Below are 14570 nucleotides of genomic sequence, written 5' to 3'. Positions count from 1 at the left end.
AAAAAACATTGAATTCAATACTTTCTGATTTTAGAAACTGCATTAAAGAAGGGGTGCACCGGTCCTGGAGATACTTCAATACCAGGTCAATGCGTGGAGTGGACAGAGCAAGCTCTTTTTCCATCTCCCTGTTCTAAAAATCCATTTAATATATGGTCCCCAGATAGGGGACGTATCAGATATTAAACTGATAAGAACAGATTTTTTTTTTTTTTTTTTTTTTTTTTTTTTCTCCTCAGACGAGGAAATTCCACAGTCTATGGAAACCAGACAAAGGAAAATTCCATCAAAACAGCTGCGTCAAATCCAATACGCAATTTGCTGTCCCCATCATCATCGGAAATATTTATTTCATATTTCAAAACAACAATAACAAAAATCAAGAGGTACTAACAATATATCTCCACTTTTTAACTTTCCATATTCCCTCCGCATCCACTTCCCCTCTCCTCTTTTTGTCCCATAGGAAACACACATACATCTTCCCCAAAATCACCTTCACACTATCCTTTACAGCAATTTCCTTCCTTTTAAACACATACACATTCCTCAGATCCCATAACACTTCCTTTATACATGCAAGCATCAACCACAAGACTCTTTCCTTCGTCCCATCACATATTCCCAAACCAAACATAAACAACTCAAAAGACAACAAATTCACACCACACAATTCTTTACACAAAGGCCCCATTCTCCCAATCACATCTCTAGCATACTGGCAATTCCAAAAAACATGCAACACACTTTCCCTTCCACCACAGCCATTTCTTGGACACATTTCACTCCTCACCAAACCTCTATTCCTCTGAAATTCTCTCACAGGTAATACTCCATGTAAAGACTGCCACACAACTTCACTCTGTTTGTTGGTCATACCACTCATCCGCACTTTCTTCCAAACCTTCTGCACATCACCACCCCTAACCATATTTATTCCACATTCTACCTCTCTACATTCAATCATCCTATACACAGCCTTCTTATTCTCCAGCAATCTCACATCTGCATCACACAGTTCATACCTCACCAAAAACTTATAAACCCACACATACCATACAGGCACCTCAAAAGCAATCGGACATCGCAAATCCCTTTCTTGCCACTTTAAACGAAACAAATACGCTCCAAATAAATACCTACACATAGATGAAAACTTTCCATCCGCCCTAATCACTTTCAAAACAAACACAACGATATTCACACCAAAAAACACGTCCAAATTCGGAAAACCCAAACCACCTTTTTCCACTCTTTTAACCAAAATTTCTCTCCTAGCTCTCTCCATTTTCGAGTTCCACAAAAAAACAAATAAAATTCTATTCAAGCTTCTCATACACATATATCCTGGTGGAAATACTACCGCAATATATAAAAATATTGGCAACACCACACTCTTAACAATTAAAATCTTCCCAAAAAAGGATAAACTCCTCAATTTCCAAAAATTCAACTTCTGCTCAACTTTTCCTTTCGCATCATCCCAACTTTCTTTCCCATCCAAACTCTCTGAAAACTTCACACCCAAAACTTTAATAGGTCCATTCACTACATTCACACCTACATCCCTACTTAAACTTCCGCCTCCAAAACCCTTACACTCACTCTTTTCCCAATTCACTTTAAACGCAGATGCACCACAAAAAATAGACACTAACAACTTCACCCGCCTCACCGAACATTCAGAATCACATAATACACACACGTCATCCATATAACCACTCACCTTCCATTCTTTTCCTCCACCTCCCGGCACTTGCACACCACGAATTACCTTATCTTTCCTCAGCATACACAACAATGGCTCAATTGCACAAATAAATGCTACAGGGGACAAAGGACACCCCTGTCGCACACCCGAAAACACATTCACTTTCCTACCCACATACCCATTCATTAAAACACAGCTATAAACACCCGCATACAAACTTCTCACTCGCCCAACAAAATCAGCCGGAAAACCCATTTTTAACAACACTCTGAACAAAAAACCATGCGACAACCTATCATAAGCCTTTTCAAAATCCAAACTTAACAAAAATACACTCTTCTTACGACCCATGCAATCCCATAGACAATCTCTTAACATACACACACACTCATGAATCCGCCTCCCAGGTACCGCACAACACTGCTCATCCCCAATCACACTCTCTATCACATCACGCATCCTATTAGCCATAAGTTTTGCATAGATTTTATAATCACAATTAAGTAACGTTATTGGCCTCCAATTCCTCAGACTTTTCAAATCCCCTTTCTTAGGAATTAACACAACCAAACCTGCACGCATACTCTCAGTCACCTCCATGTTTCCCCACATATACTTACATACATCCACAAAGTCCTTACCAATCACACCCCACATCACACGATAAAATTCTACTGGGAGGCCATCCTCCCCCGGCGTCTTATTCAAAGCCATACTACACATAACCTTCCATACCTCATCACCAGTCACCTCACCCATCACTCTCTCTCTTTCTGCTTCACTCAACTTACTCTCTAACACACTCAAAACATCATTCTCCAAACATTCATCCCTCTGTTTCACTGCATACAGATCCTCATAAAACTTAGCCACCTCTTCACACATATCCTCTCCACTCACCTCACTTCCATCTGCTCCATACACCACGCTCATACTCTGTTTCTTTCCAAAAACTTTTTTAAAGAAAAACCGAGAACATTTCTCATCCTGCTCCATCTTATCAATCTTTGCCCTAAACACTATGCTTCTCCCTCTCTCCAACAAAAACTCACTAATCTCCTTTTTTACCTCTAAAATATCCTCCTCCACCTCAACTCCTCCTTCCCTTAACTTATACAAAACGCTCAACCGCGCGTTCAGTTTAACAAAACTCTCTCTTTTAATTGCTGCATACTTGTATCCTAAATTTTTAAAGAACATTTTTGCTTGTTTCTTCACCCAGTCCCACCACTCACAAACATTCCTGAACTCATTTTTATGCTTACACCATTCTTCATACCGCCTTTCATACTCCTTTCTCACATCTTCATTCTCTAACAGTTTAACATTTAACTTCCACAATCCTCTCCCAAACACTCCATCAACTTTTATATCCAACTCACACAACATACACACATGATCTGAAAAAAGAACGTTTTCCTGCCTATAATTAACAGAAACCATATTTTTAGAAATAAAACAATAATCCAATCTGGATTGTACCCTACCACTCTCAGAAAAGAAAGTGTTCAACAAAGGATTCATGTTACACACGCGCTGCATATCACACAACCCAAAATCATTCACTAACTCCAATAATGCTTTCCCAGACACATCCACATTCACTCTCCCCACATCACAGTTCATATCACCCACAATTACCACAGGTATTCTTCCTGGAACAAAAAGCTTAATTTTTTCAAATAAATTTTTGCGCTCATTTTTTTCAACTGGCGCATAAACATTAATAACACAAAACTTTACATTCTTGTATACAAAATTAGCAAGGATACATCTCCCCACCTCAATAACCAAATAATCACTCAAAACAACCTCCCTTCCTTTAACCAAAATACCCACACCATCATTCTTATTACATGCACTCCCCGACCACACAGACGCTCCATAAGACCATTCATCCCCTTTCACACCATCCACTACCCCACATTCTTGTAAACAAAAAATAGATGCATTTTGCATAGCTAAAAACTCAAAAATAGCAGCTCTTCTTACTTTACTTTTAAACACTCTTACGTTTTGGGACACTATGGTAAATCCCATAATACTTCTACTCCTTCACCAATTACACAAAGAAATAGCCTTTGGCCTAAACCAAAGCTCACAAGAGGACAAAAAGAAAAAACATTTACAATATTATATGGTGACACTATCCAGCACCACCACTATCCTCCTCCGCCATCAGAACAGAACAGCTGGTTTCCGACCCGCTGGCTTCACCAGCCACACTCCTCATTCTGGCAGTTCTGATCTTCCTCTGAGGCTCACTAAAATCTGCATCATCACTGCCCCCACCATCCTCCCTACGACTCTTCTTTGCACCCCTATCATCCTCCGAAGAAAAATCTTCAATGTTTTCAGGACCCGAAGGGTGTTCAGGACTGTCGGGTTCCGAGATTTGCACTTCACATCCTGTTGCGTCCATTGCCTCTCCAAAAGTCATCATCTCAGGCAGCTCTGCTTCCACCACTTTCCTAGATATTCTCGCAGACACTGCCTTTTTCTCCACCTTTGCCACTTCCCTCCAGAACTCCTTTTCTTCCCTCCGCTTCTTCCTCATTTCTTCAGCAGAAGAAGAACATGGTCTCAGGGACACCGCCTCTGGCGCCGTAGAGGGAGAGGCTCTACCAGTTTCCTGCCTCCTTCCCTCTCTCTCCTCCCTCTCCAATCTTTCCAGCACTTTCAGTGCGCTTGCCATCTGCCTCCTCTCCAGCTCCTCCTCCTTCTGTTCTTTATCAGAACGTCTAGGTGCACTCATAGGACAGTCCTTATACATGTGATCACTACTCCCACAGACATCACAGGACTTGGCCTCTGGACACTGGTTGGCCATATGCCCCTCCTTTCTGCAATTTCGGCAACACTGCCCTTTAAGGCATGTTACCATGGTATGTCCGAAAGAAAAGCATCTACGGCAAAACATGGGCTGGCCTGGGTAAAAGAGGAAACCTCTATGGCCTGCAACGGAAAAATTTGATGGAGGGTGTCTAAAGCCCCCCACACTGTCAGGATCCCTTTTCAATTTCACACGGAATTTATACTGACAGTTAAAGATTCCTAGACAATTGACTTGCTTCACTCCCTTCCGCACATATTCACAGTAGCGAGAGAGGAAGCACTCCAGCAGCTCAGGGTCTGTAAAAGGGTTATAGACAGTCACAGTCACCTCCTTTTCTTGCAGACCAAACAAAGGTTCCCATCTAACTCCTTCCAAGCAGGGGTCACTAGAGTGACCACGGAGCCATTCAAAGACATTAAGGCAAACATCCTGGTCCATAAAGGTAACGTCATAATTACCTTGACGTGAAAATTCGTTGACACTGAAGATCTCAGAACGTCTTGCTCCAGCTTTGCCTTCAACGATGTCTTGGACAATGAAAACCACGTTGTTCTTGTTCTGGTCAGATGGATCCACGGACAAACGGATGGTGTTCTTCACAAAAGACATCTTGGATTCTGTCGGTATGGAATACCACAGGAAAAAGCAGAAAATCCTCCACAAAAGGGTCCGGATTCCTCCAGGAGACTCGCACCAATCAAGGTACAGTCATACGATCGCAGCCAAAAGGCCGAGAAGCGATAACCAGAATTGGTTTCAAACTACGGAGCCACCCAAGGATCCTGAAAAGTCCATTTGTGGAGATGAGCTCCTGGACTCCCGTTAAGAAGACATGTTGTCAACCTCTAGATCCCTTACATGCCTGCACTTTTCGGCTTGCTGCTGCTGCAATCCACTCGTTTTAGATCTGCATAACTCCACCTCTTTAAACACAGCACCTTCACCCCCTGCTGTTCCCACCTGCCTCAACACCGTTGGAAGGGAGGAGAACCAATTAAGGCGGGGGGTGGGGTGGAACGAGCAGCTGTCTACCCTTAGCAGGAGGGCTCCTGATTACATACCTCTCCTGCTGCTGCTGCTGCTGGCTGTCCAGCAGCAGACTGAAGGTGGCTGCTGCTGTGCACAGGTATATAAAGGCTCAGAGCCTATTATGACACGCGCAGCCAGCGTTCCATTGCCACATTCCATCTACTGCAGGCAGGATACCTGGCTGGCTGAATGTCGCTGAGAAGCTCACAGAGACCGCCATAAGCAACAGTTTAACAGAATGCCACAGACTAATCAACCAAACTTTTTGGGTTGGGTTCTCTTTTATAGTCTGCAGGCATTAAATGAAAGAAGTCAGTGTTCCAGCAGAAGGAGACAACGTTTCAGAAAAGGCATTGTAGCAAACCAAAAAAGAAATTTTAAGCGCAGCAGAGTAACCAGCGCACATACCTGTTAGCTCAGGTGAGTTTAAAAGGCTGCTGTTGATAACAAGGGCATTTGCTAAATAGATGGTGTGTGTGCAACAATATACTGAAAGGTCAATTATATTGTGCAGCTTATCTCACCACCTGTAGTTATTTAGGTGAAAGCTCCAAAATGCTTGCCTAATATGTCTGTTTATCCAAAAGGAAGTAAAAAGGGAGAGCTAGAAAGATAGCATTGCATCACATTACATGGCAATGCAATGCACAGTTGCTGAAGTTGAACCAAAATGAGCTTGTAATCTGGCTTCTGCAACTTTGAACATGAAAAATCCAATGAGGAGAAGAAAAGCAAAGCCAAAGAGTCCATCCCAAAATCCGACAAACAAGCAAAATGAACAAAAAACATTGAATTCAATTCTTTCTGATTTTAGAAACTGCATTAAAGAAGGGGTGCACCGGTCCTGGAGATACTGCAATACCAGGTCAATGCGTGGAGTGGACAGAGCAAGCTCTTTTTCCATCTCCCTGTTCTAAAAATCCATTTAATATATGGTCCCCAGATAGGGGACGTATCAGATATTAAACTGATAAGAACAGATACTACACTTGATCTTAGCCAAAAGGCCGAGAAGCGATAACCAGAATTGGTTTCAAACTACGGAGCCACCCAAGGATCCTGAAAAGTCCATTTGTGGAGATGAGCTCCTGGACTCCCGTTAAGAAGACATGTTGTCAACCTCTAGATCCCTTACATGCCTGCACTTTTCGGCTTGCTGCTGCTGCAATCCACGCGTTTTAGATCTGCATAACTCCACCTCTTTAAACACAGCACCTTCACCCCCTGCTGTTCCCACCCGCCTCAACACCGTTGGAAGGTAGGAGAACCAATTAAGGCGGGGGGTGGGGTGGAACGAGCAGCTGTCTACCCTTAGCAGGAGGGCTCCTGATTACATACCTCTCCTGCTGCTGCTGCTGCTGGCTGTCCAGCAGCAGACTGAAGGTGGCTGCTGCTGTGCACAGGTATATAAAGGCTCAGAGCCTATTATGACACGCGCAGCCAGCGTTCCATTGCCACATTCCATCTACTGCAGGCAGGATACCTGGCTGGCTGAATGTCGCTGAGAAGCTCACAGAGACCGCCATAAGCAACAGTTTAACAGAATGCCACAGACTAATCAACCAAACTTTTTGGGTTGGGTTCTCTTTTATAGTCTGCAGGCATTAAATGAAAGAAGTCAGCGTTCCAGCAGAAGGAGACAACGTTTCAGAAAAGGCATTGTAGCAAACCAAAAAAGAAATTTTAAGCGCAGCAGAGTAACCAGCGCACATACCTGTTAGCTCAGGTGAGTTTAAAAGGCTGCTGTTGATAACAAGGGCATTTGCTAAATAGATGGTGTGTGTGCAACAATATACTGAAAGGTCAATTATATTGTGCAGCTTATCTCACCACCTGTAGTTATTTAGGTGAAAGCTCCAAAATGCTTGCCTAATATGTCTGTTTATCCAAAAGGAAGTAAAAATGGAGAGCTGGAAAGATAGCATTGCATAACATTACATGGCAATGCAATGCACAGTTGCTGAAGTTGAACCAAAATGAGCTTGTAATCTGGCTTCTGCAACTTTGAACATGAAAAATCCAATGAGGAGAAGAAAAGCAAAGCCAAAGAGTCCATCCCAAAATCCGACAAACAAGCAAAATGAACAAAAAACATTGAATTCAATTCTTTCTGATTTTAGAAACTGCATTAAAGAAGGGGTGCACCGGTCCTGGAGATACTGCAATACCAGGTCAATGCGTGGAGTGGACAGAGCAAGCTCTTTTTCCATCTCCCTGTTCTAAAAATCCATTTAATATATGGTCCCCAGATAGGGGACGTATCAGATATTAAACTGATAAGAACAGATACTACACTTGATCTTAGCCAAAAGGCCGAGAAGCGATAACCAGAATTGGTTTCAAACTACGGAGCCACCCAAGGATCCTGAAAAGTCCATTTGTGGAGATGAGCTCCTGGACTCCCGTTAAGAAGACATGTTGTCAACCTCTAGATCCCTTACATGCCTGCACTTTTCGGCTTGCTGCTGCTGCAATCCACGCGTTTTAGATCTGCATAACTCCACCTCTTTAAACACAGCACCTTCACCCCCTGCTGTTCCCACCCGCCTCAACACCGTTGGAAGGTAGGAGAACCAATTAAGGCGGGGGGTGGGGTGGAACGAGCAGCTGTCTACCCTTAGCAGGAGGGCTCCTGATTACATACCTCTCCTGCTGCTGCTGCTGCTGGCTGTCCAGCAGCAGACTGAAGGTGGCTGCTGCTGTGCACAGGTATATAAAGGCTCAGAGCCTATTATGACACGCGCAGCCAGCGTTCCATTGCCACATTCCATCTACTGCAGGCAGGATACCTGGCTGGCTGAATGTCGCTGAGAAGCTCACAGAGACCGCCATAAGCAACAGTTTAACAGAATGCCACAGACTAATCAACCAAACTTTTTGGGTTGGGTTCTCTTTTATAGTCTGCAGGCATTAAATGAAAGAAGTCAGTGTTCCAGCAGAAGGAGACAACGTTTCAGAAAAGGCATTGTAGCAAACCAAAAAAGAAATTTTAAGCGCAGCAGAGTAACCAGCGCACATACCTGTTAGCTCAGGTGAGTTTAAAAGGCTGCTGTTGATAACAAGGGCATTTGCTAAATAGATGGTGTGTGTGCAACAATATACTGAAAGGTCAATTATATTGTGCAGCTTATCTCACCACCTGTAGTTATTTAGGTGAAAGCTCCAAAATGCTTGCCTAATATGTCTGTTTATCCAAAAGGAAGTAAAAAGGGAGAGCTAGAAAGATAGCATTGCATCACATTACATGGCAATGCAATGCACAGTTGCTGAAGTTGAACCAAAATGAGCTTGTAATCTGGCTTCTGCAACTTTGAACATGAAAAATCCAATGAGGAGAAGAAAAGCAAAGCCAAAGAGTCCATCCCAAAATCCGACAAACAAGCAAAATGAACAAAAAACATTGAATTCAATTCTTTCTGATTTTAGAAACTGCATTAAAGAAGGGGTGCACCGGTCCTGGAGATACTGCAATACCAGGTCAATGCGTGGAGTGGACAGAGCAAGCTCTTTTTCCATCTCCCTGTTCTAAAAATCCATTTAATATATGGTCCCCAGATAGGGGACGTATCAGATATTAAACTGATAAGAACAGATACTACACTTGATCTTAGCCAAAAGGCCGAGAAGCGATAACCAGAATTGATTTCAAACTACGGAGCCACCCAAGGATCCTGAAAAGTCCATTTGTGGAGATGAGCTCCTGGACTCCCGTTAAGAAGACATGTTGTCAACCTCTAGATCCCTTACATGCCTGCACTTTTCGGCTTGCTGCTGCTGCAATCCACGCGTTTTAGATCTGCATAACTCCACCTCTTTAAACACAGCACCTTCACCCCCTGCTGTTCCCACCCGCCTCAACTCCGTTGGAAGGGAGGAGAACCAATTAAGGCGGGGGGTGGGGTGGAACGAGCAGCTGTCTACCCTTAGCAGGAGGGCTCCTGATTACATACCTCTCCTGCTGCTGCTGCTGCTGGCTGTCCAGCAGCAGACTGAAGGTGGCTGCTGCTGTGCACAGGTATATAAAGGCTCAGAGCCTATTATGACACGCGCAGCCAGCGTTCCATTGCCACATTCCATCTACTGCAGGCAGGATACCTGGCTGGCTGAATGTCGCTGAGAAGCTCACAGAGACCGCCATAAGCAACAGTTTAACAGAATGCCACAGACTAATCAACCAAACTTTTTGGGTTGGGTTCTCTTTTATAGTCTGCAGGCATTAAATGAAAGAAGTCAGTGTTCCAGCAGAAGGAGACAACGTTTCAGAAAAGGCATTGTAGCAAACCAAAAAAGAAATTTTAAGCGCAGCAGAGTAACCAGCGCACATACCTGTTAGCTCAGGTGAGTTTAAAAGGCTGCTGTTGATAACAAGGGCATTTGCTAAATAGATGGTGTGTGTGCAACAATATACTGAAAGGTCAATTATATTGTGCAGCTTATCTCACCACCTGTAGTTATTTAGGTGAAAGCTCCAAAATGCTTGCCTAATATGTCTGTTTATCCAAAAGGAAGTAAAAAGGGAGAGCTAGAAAGATAGCATTGCATCACATTACATGGCAATGCAATGCACAGTTGCTGAAGTTGAACCAAAATGAGCTTGTAATCTGGCTTCTGCAACTTTGAACATGAAAAATCCAATGAGGAGAAGAAAAGCAAAGCCAAAGAGTCCATCCCAAAATCCGACAAACAAGCAAAATGAACAAAAAACATTGAATTCAATTCTTTCTGATTTTAGAAACTGCATTAAAGAAGGGGTGCACCGGTCCTGGAGATACTGCAATACCAGGTCAATGCGTGGAGTGGACAGAGCAAGCTCTTTTTCCATCTCCCTGTTCTAAAAATCCATTTAATATATGGTCCCCAGATAGGGGACGTATCAGATATTAAACTGATAAGAACAGATACTACACTTGATCTTAGCCAAAAGGCCGAGAAGCGATAACCAGAATTGGTTTCAAACTACGGAGCCACCCAAGGATCCTGAAAAGTCCATTTGTGGAGATGAGCTCCTGGACTCCCGTTAAGAAGACATGTTGTCAACCTCTAGATCCCTTACATGCCTGCACTTTTCGGCTTGCTGCTGCTGCAATCCACGCGTTTTAGATCTGCATAACTCCACCTCTTTAAACACAGCACCTTCACCCCCTGCTGTTCCCACCCGCCTCAACTCCGTTGGAAGGGAGGAGAACCAATTAAGGCGGGGGGTGGGGTGGAACGAGCAGCTGTCTACCCTTAGCAGGAGGGCTCCTGATTACATACCTCTCCTGCTGCTGCTGCTGCTGGCTGTCCAGCAGCAGACTGAAGGTGGCTGCTGCTGTGCACAGGTATATAAAGGCTCAGAGCCTATTATGACACGCGCAGCCAGCGTTCCATTGCCACATTCCATCTACTGCAGGCAGGATACCTGGCTGGCTGAATGTCGCTGAGAAGCTCACAGAGACCGCCATAAGCAACAGTTTAACAGAATGCCACAGACTAATCAACCAAACTTTTTGGGTTGGGTTCTCTTTTATAGTCTGCAGGCATTAAATGAAAGAAGTCAGTGTTCCAGCAGAAGGAGACAACGTTTCAGAAAAGGCATTGTAGCAAACCAAAAAAGAAATTTTAAGCGCAGCAGAGTAACCAGCGCACATACCTGTTAGCTCAGGTGAGTTTAAAAGGCTGCTGTTGATAACAAGGGCATTTGCTAAATAGATGGTGTGTGTGCAACAATATACTGAAAGGTCAATTATATTGTGCAGCTTATCTCACCACCTGTAGTTATTTAGGTGAAAGCTCCAAAATACTTGCCTAATATGTCTGTTTACCCAAAAGGAAGTAAAAAGGGAGAGCTAGAAAGATAGCATTGCATCACATTACATGGCAATGCAATGCACAGTTGCTGAAGTTGAACCAAAATGAGCTTGTAATCTGGCTTCTGCAACTTTGAACATGAAAAATCCAATGAGGAGAAGAAAAGCAAAGCCAAAGAGTCCATCCCAAAATCCGACAAACAAGCAAAATGAACAAAAAACATTGAATTCAATTCTTTCTGATTTTAGAAACTGCATTAAAGAAGGGGTGCACCGGTCCTGGAGATACTGCAATACCAGGTCAATGCGTGGAGTGGACAGAGCAAGCTCTTTTTCCATCTCCCTGTTCTAAAAATCCATTTAATATATGGTCCCCAGATAGGGGACGTATCAGATATTAAACTGATAAGAACAGATACTACACTTGATCTTAGCCAAAAGGCCGAGAAGCGATAACCAGAATTGGTTTCAAACTACGGAGCCACCCAAGGATCCTGAAAAGTCCATTTGTGGAGATGAGCTCCTGGACTCCCGTTAAGAAGACATGTTGTCAACCTCTAGATCCCTTACATGCCTGCACTTTTCGGCTTGCTGCTGCTGCAATCCACGCGTTTTAGATCTGCATAACTCCACCTCTTTAAACACAGCACCTTCACCCCCTGCTGTTCCCACCCGCCTCAACACCGTTGGAAGGGAGGAGAACCAATTAAGGCGGGGGGTGGGGTGGAACGAGCAGCTGTCTACCCTTAGCAGGAGGGCTCCTGATTACATACCTCTCCTGCTGCTGCTGCTGCTGGCTGTCCAGCAGCAGACTGAAGGTGGCTGCTGCTGTGCACAGGTATATAAAGGCTCAGAGCCTATTATGACACGCGCAGCCAGCGTTCCATTGCCACATTCCATCTACTGCAGGCAGGATACCTGGCTGGCTGAATGTCGCTGAGAAGCTCACAGAGACCGCCATAAGCAACAGTTTAACAGAATGCCACAGACTAATCAACCAAACTTTTTGGGTTGGGTTCTCTTTTATAGTCTGCAGGCATTAAATGAAAGAAGTCAGTGTTCCAGCAGAAGGAGACAACGTTTCAGAAAAGGCATTGTAGCAAACCAAAAAAGAAATTTTAAGCGCAGCAGAGTAACCAGCACACATACCTGTTAGCTCAGGTGAGTTTAAAAGGCTGCTGTTGATAACAAGGGCATTTGCTAAATAGATGGTGTGTGTGCAACAATATACTGAAAGGTCAATTATATTGTGCAGCTTATCTCACCACCTGTAGTTATTTAGGTGAAAGCTCCAAAATGCTTGCCTAATATGTCTGTTTATCCAAAAGGAAGTAAAAAGGGAGAGCTAGAAAGATAGCATTGCATCACATTACATGGCAATGCAATGCACAGTTGCTGAAGTTGAACCAAAATGAGCTTGTAATCTGGCTTCTGCAACTTTGAACATGAAAAATCCAATGAGGAGAAGAAAAGCAAAGCCAAAGAGTCCATCCCAAAATCCGACAAACAAGCAAAATGAACAAAAAACATTGAATTCAATTCTTTCTGATTTTAGAAACTGCATTAAAGAAGGGGTGCACCGGTCCTGGAGATACTGCAATACCAGGTCAATGCGTGGAGTGGACAGAGCAAGCTCTTTTTCCATCTCCCTGTTCTAAAAATCCATTTAATATATGGTCCCCAGATAGGGGACGTATCAGATATTAAACTGATAAGAACAGATACTACACTTGATCTTAGCCAAAAGGCCGAGAAGCGATAACCAGAATTGGTTTCAAACTACGGAGCCACCCAAGGATCCTGAAAAGTCCATTTGTGGAGATGAGCTCCTGGACTCCCGTTAAGAAGACATGTTGTCAACCTCTAGATCCCTTACATGCCTGCACTTTTCGGCTTGCTGCTGCTGCAATCCACGCGTTTTAGATCTGCATAACTCCACCTCTTTAAACACAGCACCTTCACCCCCTGCTGTTCCCACCCGCCTCAACACCGTTGGAAGGGAGGAGAACCAATTAAGGCGGGGGGTGGGGTGGAACGAGCAGCTGTCTACCCTTAGCAGGAGGGCTCCTGATTACATACCTCTCCTGCTGCTGCTGCTGCTGGCTGTCCAGCAGCAGACTGAAGGTGGCTGCTGCTGTGCACAGGTATATAAAGGCTCAGAGCCTATTATGACACGCGCAGCCAGCGTTCCATTGCCACATTCCATCTACTGCAGGCAGGATACCTGGCTGGCTGAATGTCGCTGAGAAGCTCACAGAGACCGCCATAAGCAACAGTTTAACAGAATGCCACAGACTAATCAACCAAACTTTTTGGGTTGGGTTCTCTTTTATAGTCTGCAGGCATTAAATGAAAGAAGTCAGTGTTCCAGCAGAAGGAGACAACGTTTCAGAAAAGGCATTGTAGCAAACCAAAAAAGAAATTTTAAGCGCAGCAGAGTAACCAGCACACATACCTGTTAGCTCAGGTGAGTTTAAAAGGCTGCTGTTGATAACAAGGGCATTTGCTAAATAGATGGTGTGTGTGCAACAATATACTGAAAGGTCAATTATATTGTGCAGCTTATCTCACCACCTGTAGTTATTTAGGTGAAAGCTCCAAAATGCTTGCCTAATATGTCTGTTTATCCAAAAGGAAGTAAAAAGGGAGAGCTAGAAAGATAGCATTGCATCACATTACATGGCAATGCAATGCACAGTTGCTGAAGTTGAACCAAAATGAGCTTGTAATCTGGCTTCTGCAACTTTGAACATGAAAAATCCAATGAGGAGAAGAAAAGCAAAGCCAAAGAGTCCATCCCAAAATCCGACAAACAAGCAAAATGAACAAAAAACATTGAATTCAATTCTTTCTGATTTTAGAAACTGCATTAAAGAAGGGGTGCACCGGTCCTGGAGTTACTCCAATACCAGGTCAATGCGTGGAGTGGACAGAGCAAGCTCTTTTTCCATCTCCCTGTTCTAAAAATCCATTTAATATATGGTCCCCAGATAGGGGACGTATCAGATATTAAACTGATAAGAACAGATACTACACTTGATCCTAGCCAAAAGGCCGAGAAGCGATAACCAGAATTGGTTTCAAACTACGGAGCCACCCAAGGATCCTGAAAAGTCCATTTGTGGAGATGAGCTCCTGGACTCCCGTTAAGAAGACATGTTGTCAACCTCTAGATCCCTTACATGCCTGCACTTTTCGGCTTGCT

At 43.7% G+C, this 14570-nt stretch overlaps 7 non-coding genes and 1 pseudogene across 7 annotated transcripts; all 8 read right to left on the bottom strand.

Moving 5' to 3' along the window:
* Nucleotides 1-48: 48 nt before the first annotated feature.
* Nucleotides 49-249, bottom strand: LOC141197988 (U2 spliceosomal RNA; annotated as a pseudogene).
* A 6155-nt stretch (nucleotides 250-6404) lies between these two features.
* Nucleotides 6405-6595, bottom strand: LOC141198165 (U2 spliceosomal RNA). Its single transcript, XR_012270125.1, has one exon. It is a non-coding gene; the product is annotated as a U2 spliceosomal RNA (small nuclear RNA).
* Nucleotides 6596-7710: 1115 nt separating this feature from the next.
* On the bottom strand, nucleotides 7711-7901 carry LOC141198164 (U2 spliceosomal RNA). The gene has a single exon (XR_012270124.1). It is a non-coding gene; the product is annotated as a U2 spliceosomal RNA (small nuclear RNA).
* A 1115-nt stretch (nucleotides 7902-9016) lies between these two features.
* On the bottom strand, nucleotides 9017-9207 carry LOC141198163 (U2 spliceosomal RNA). The gene has a single exon (XR_012270123.1). It is a non-coding gene; the product is annotated as a U2 spliceosomal RNA (small nuclear RNA).
* Nucleotides 9208-10322: 1115 nt separating this feature from the next.
* LOC141198162 (U2 spliceosomal RNA) lies at nucleotides 10323-10513 on the bottom strand. The gene has a single exon (XR_012270122.1). It is a non-coding gene; the product is annotated as a U2 spliceosomal RNA (small nuclear RNA).
* A 1115-nt stretch (nucleotides 10514-11628) lies between these two features.
* On the bottom strand, nucleotides 11629-11819 carry LOC141198161 (U2 spliceosomal RNA). The gene has a single exon (XR_012270121.1). It is a non-coding gene; the product is annotated as a U2 spliceosomal RNA (small nuclear RNA).
* A 1115-nt stretch (nucleotides 11820-12934) lies between these two features.
* On the bottom strand, nucleotides 12935-13125 carry LOC141198160 (U2 spliceosomal RNA). Its single transcript, XR_012270120.1, has one exon. It is a non-coding gene; the product is annotated as a U2 spliceosomal RNA (small nuclear RNA).
* A 1115-nt stretch (nucleotides 13126-14240) lies between these two features.
* Nucleotides 14241-14431, bottom strand: LOC141197851 (U2 spliceosomal RNA). Its single transcript, XR_012269878.1, has one exon. It is a non-coding gene; the product is annotated as a U2 spliceosomal RNA (small nuclear RNA).
* Nucleotides 14432-14570: the final 139 nt, after the last annotated feature.

Source organism: Phyllobates terribilis, unplaced genomic scaffold (genome assembly GCF_046119375.1).
Source record: "Phyllobates terribilis strain yellow unplaced genomic scaffold, ASM4611937v1 Scaffold_94__1_contigs__length_6153435, whole genome shotgun sequence".
Lineage (NCBI taxonomy): Eukaryota > Metazoa > Chordata > Amphibia > Anura > Dendrobatidae > Phyllobates > Phyllobates terribilis.
Note: the sequence above shows the minus strand (reverse complement) of the source record. Positions and strands in the feature narration are given on the sequence as shown.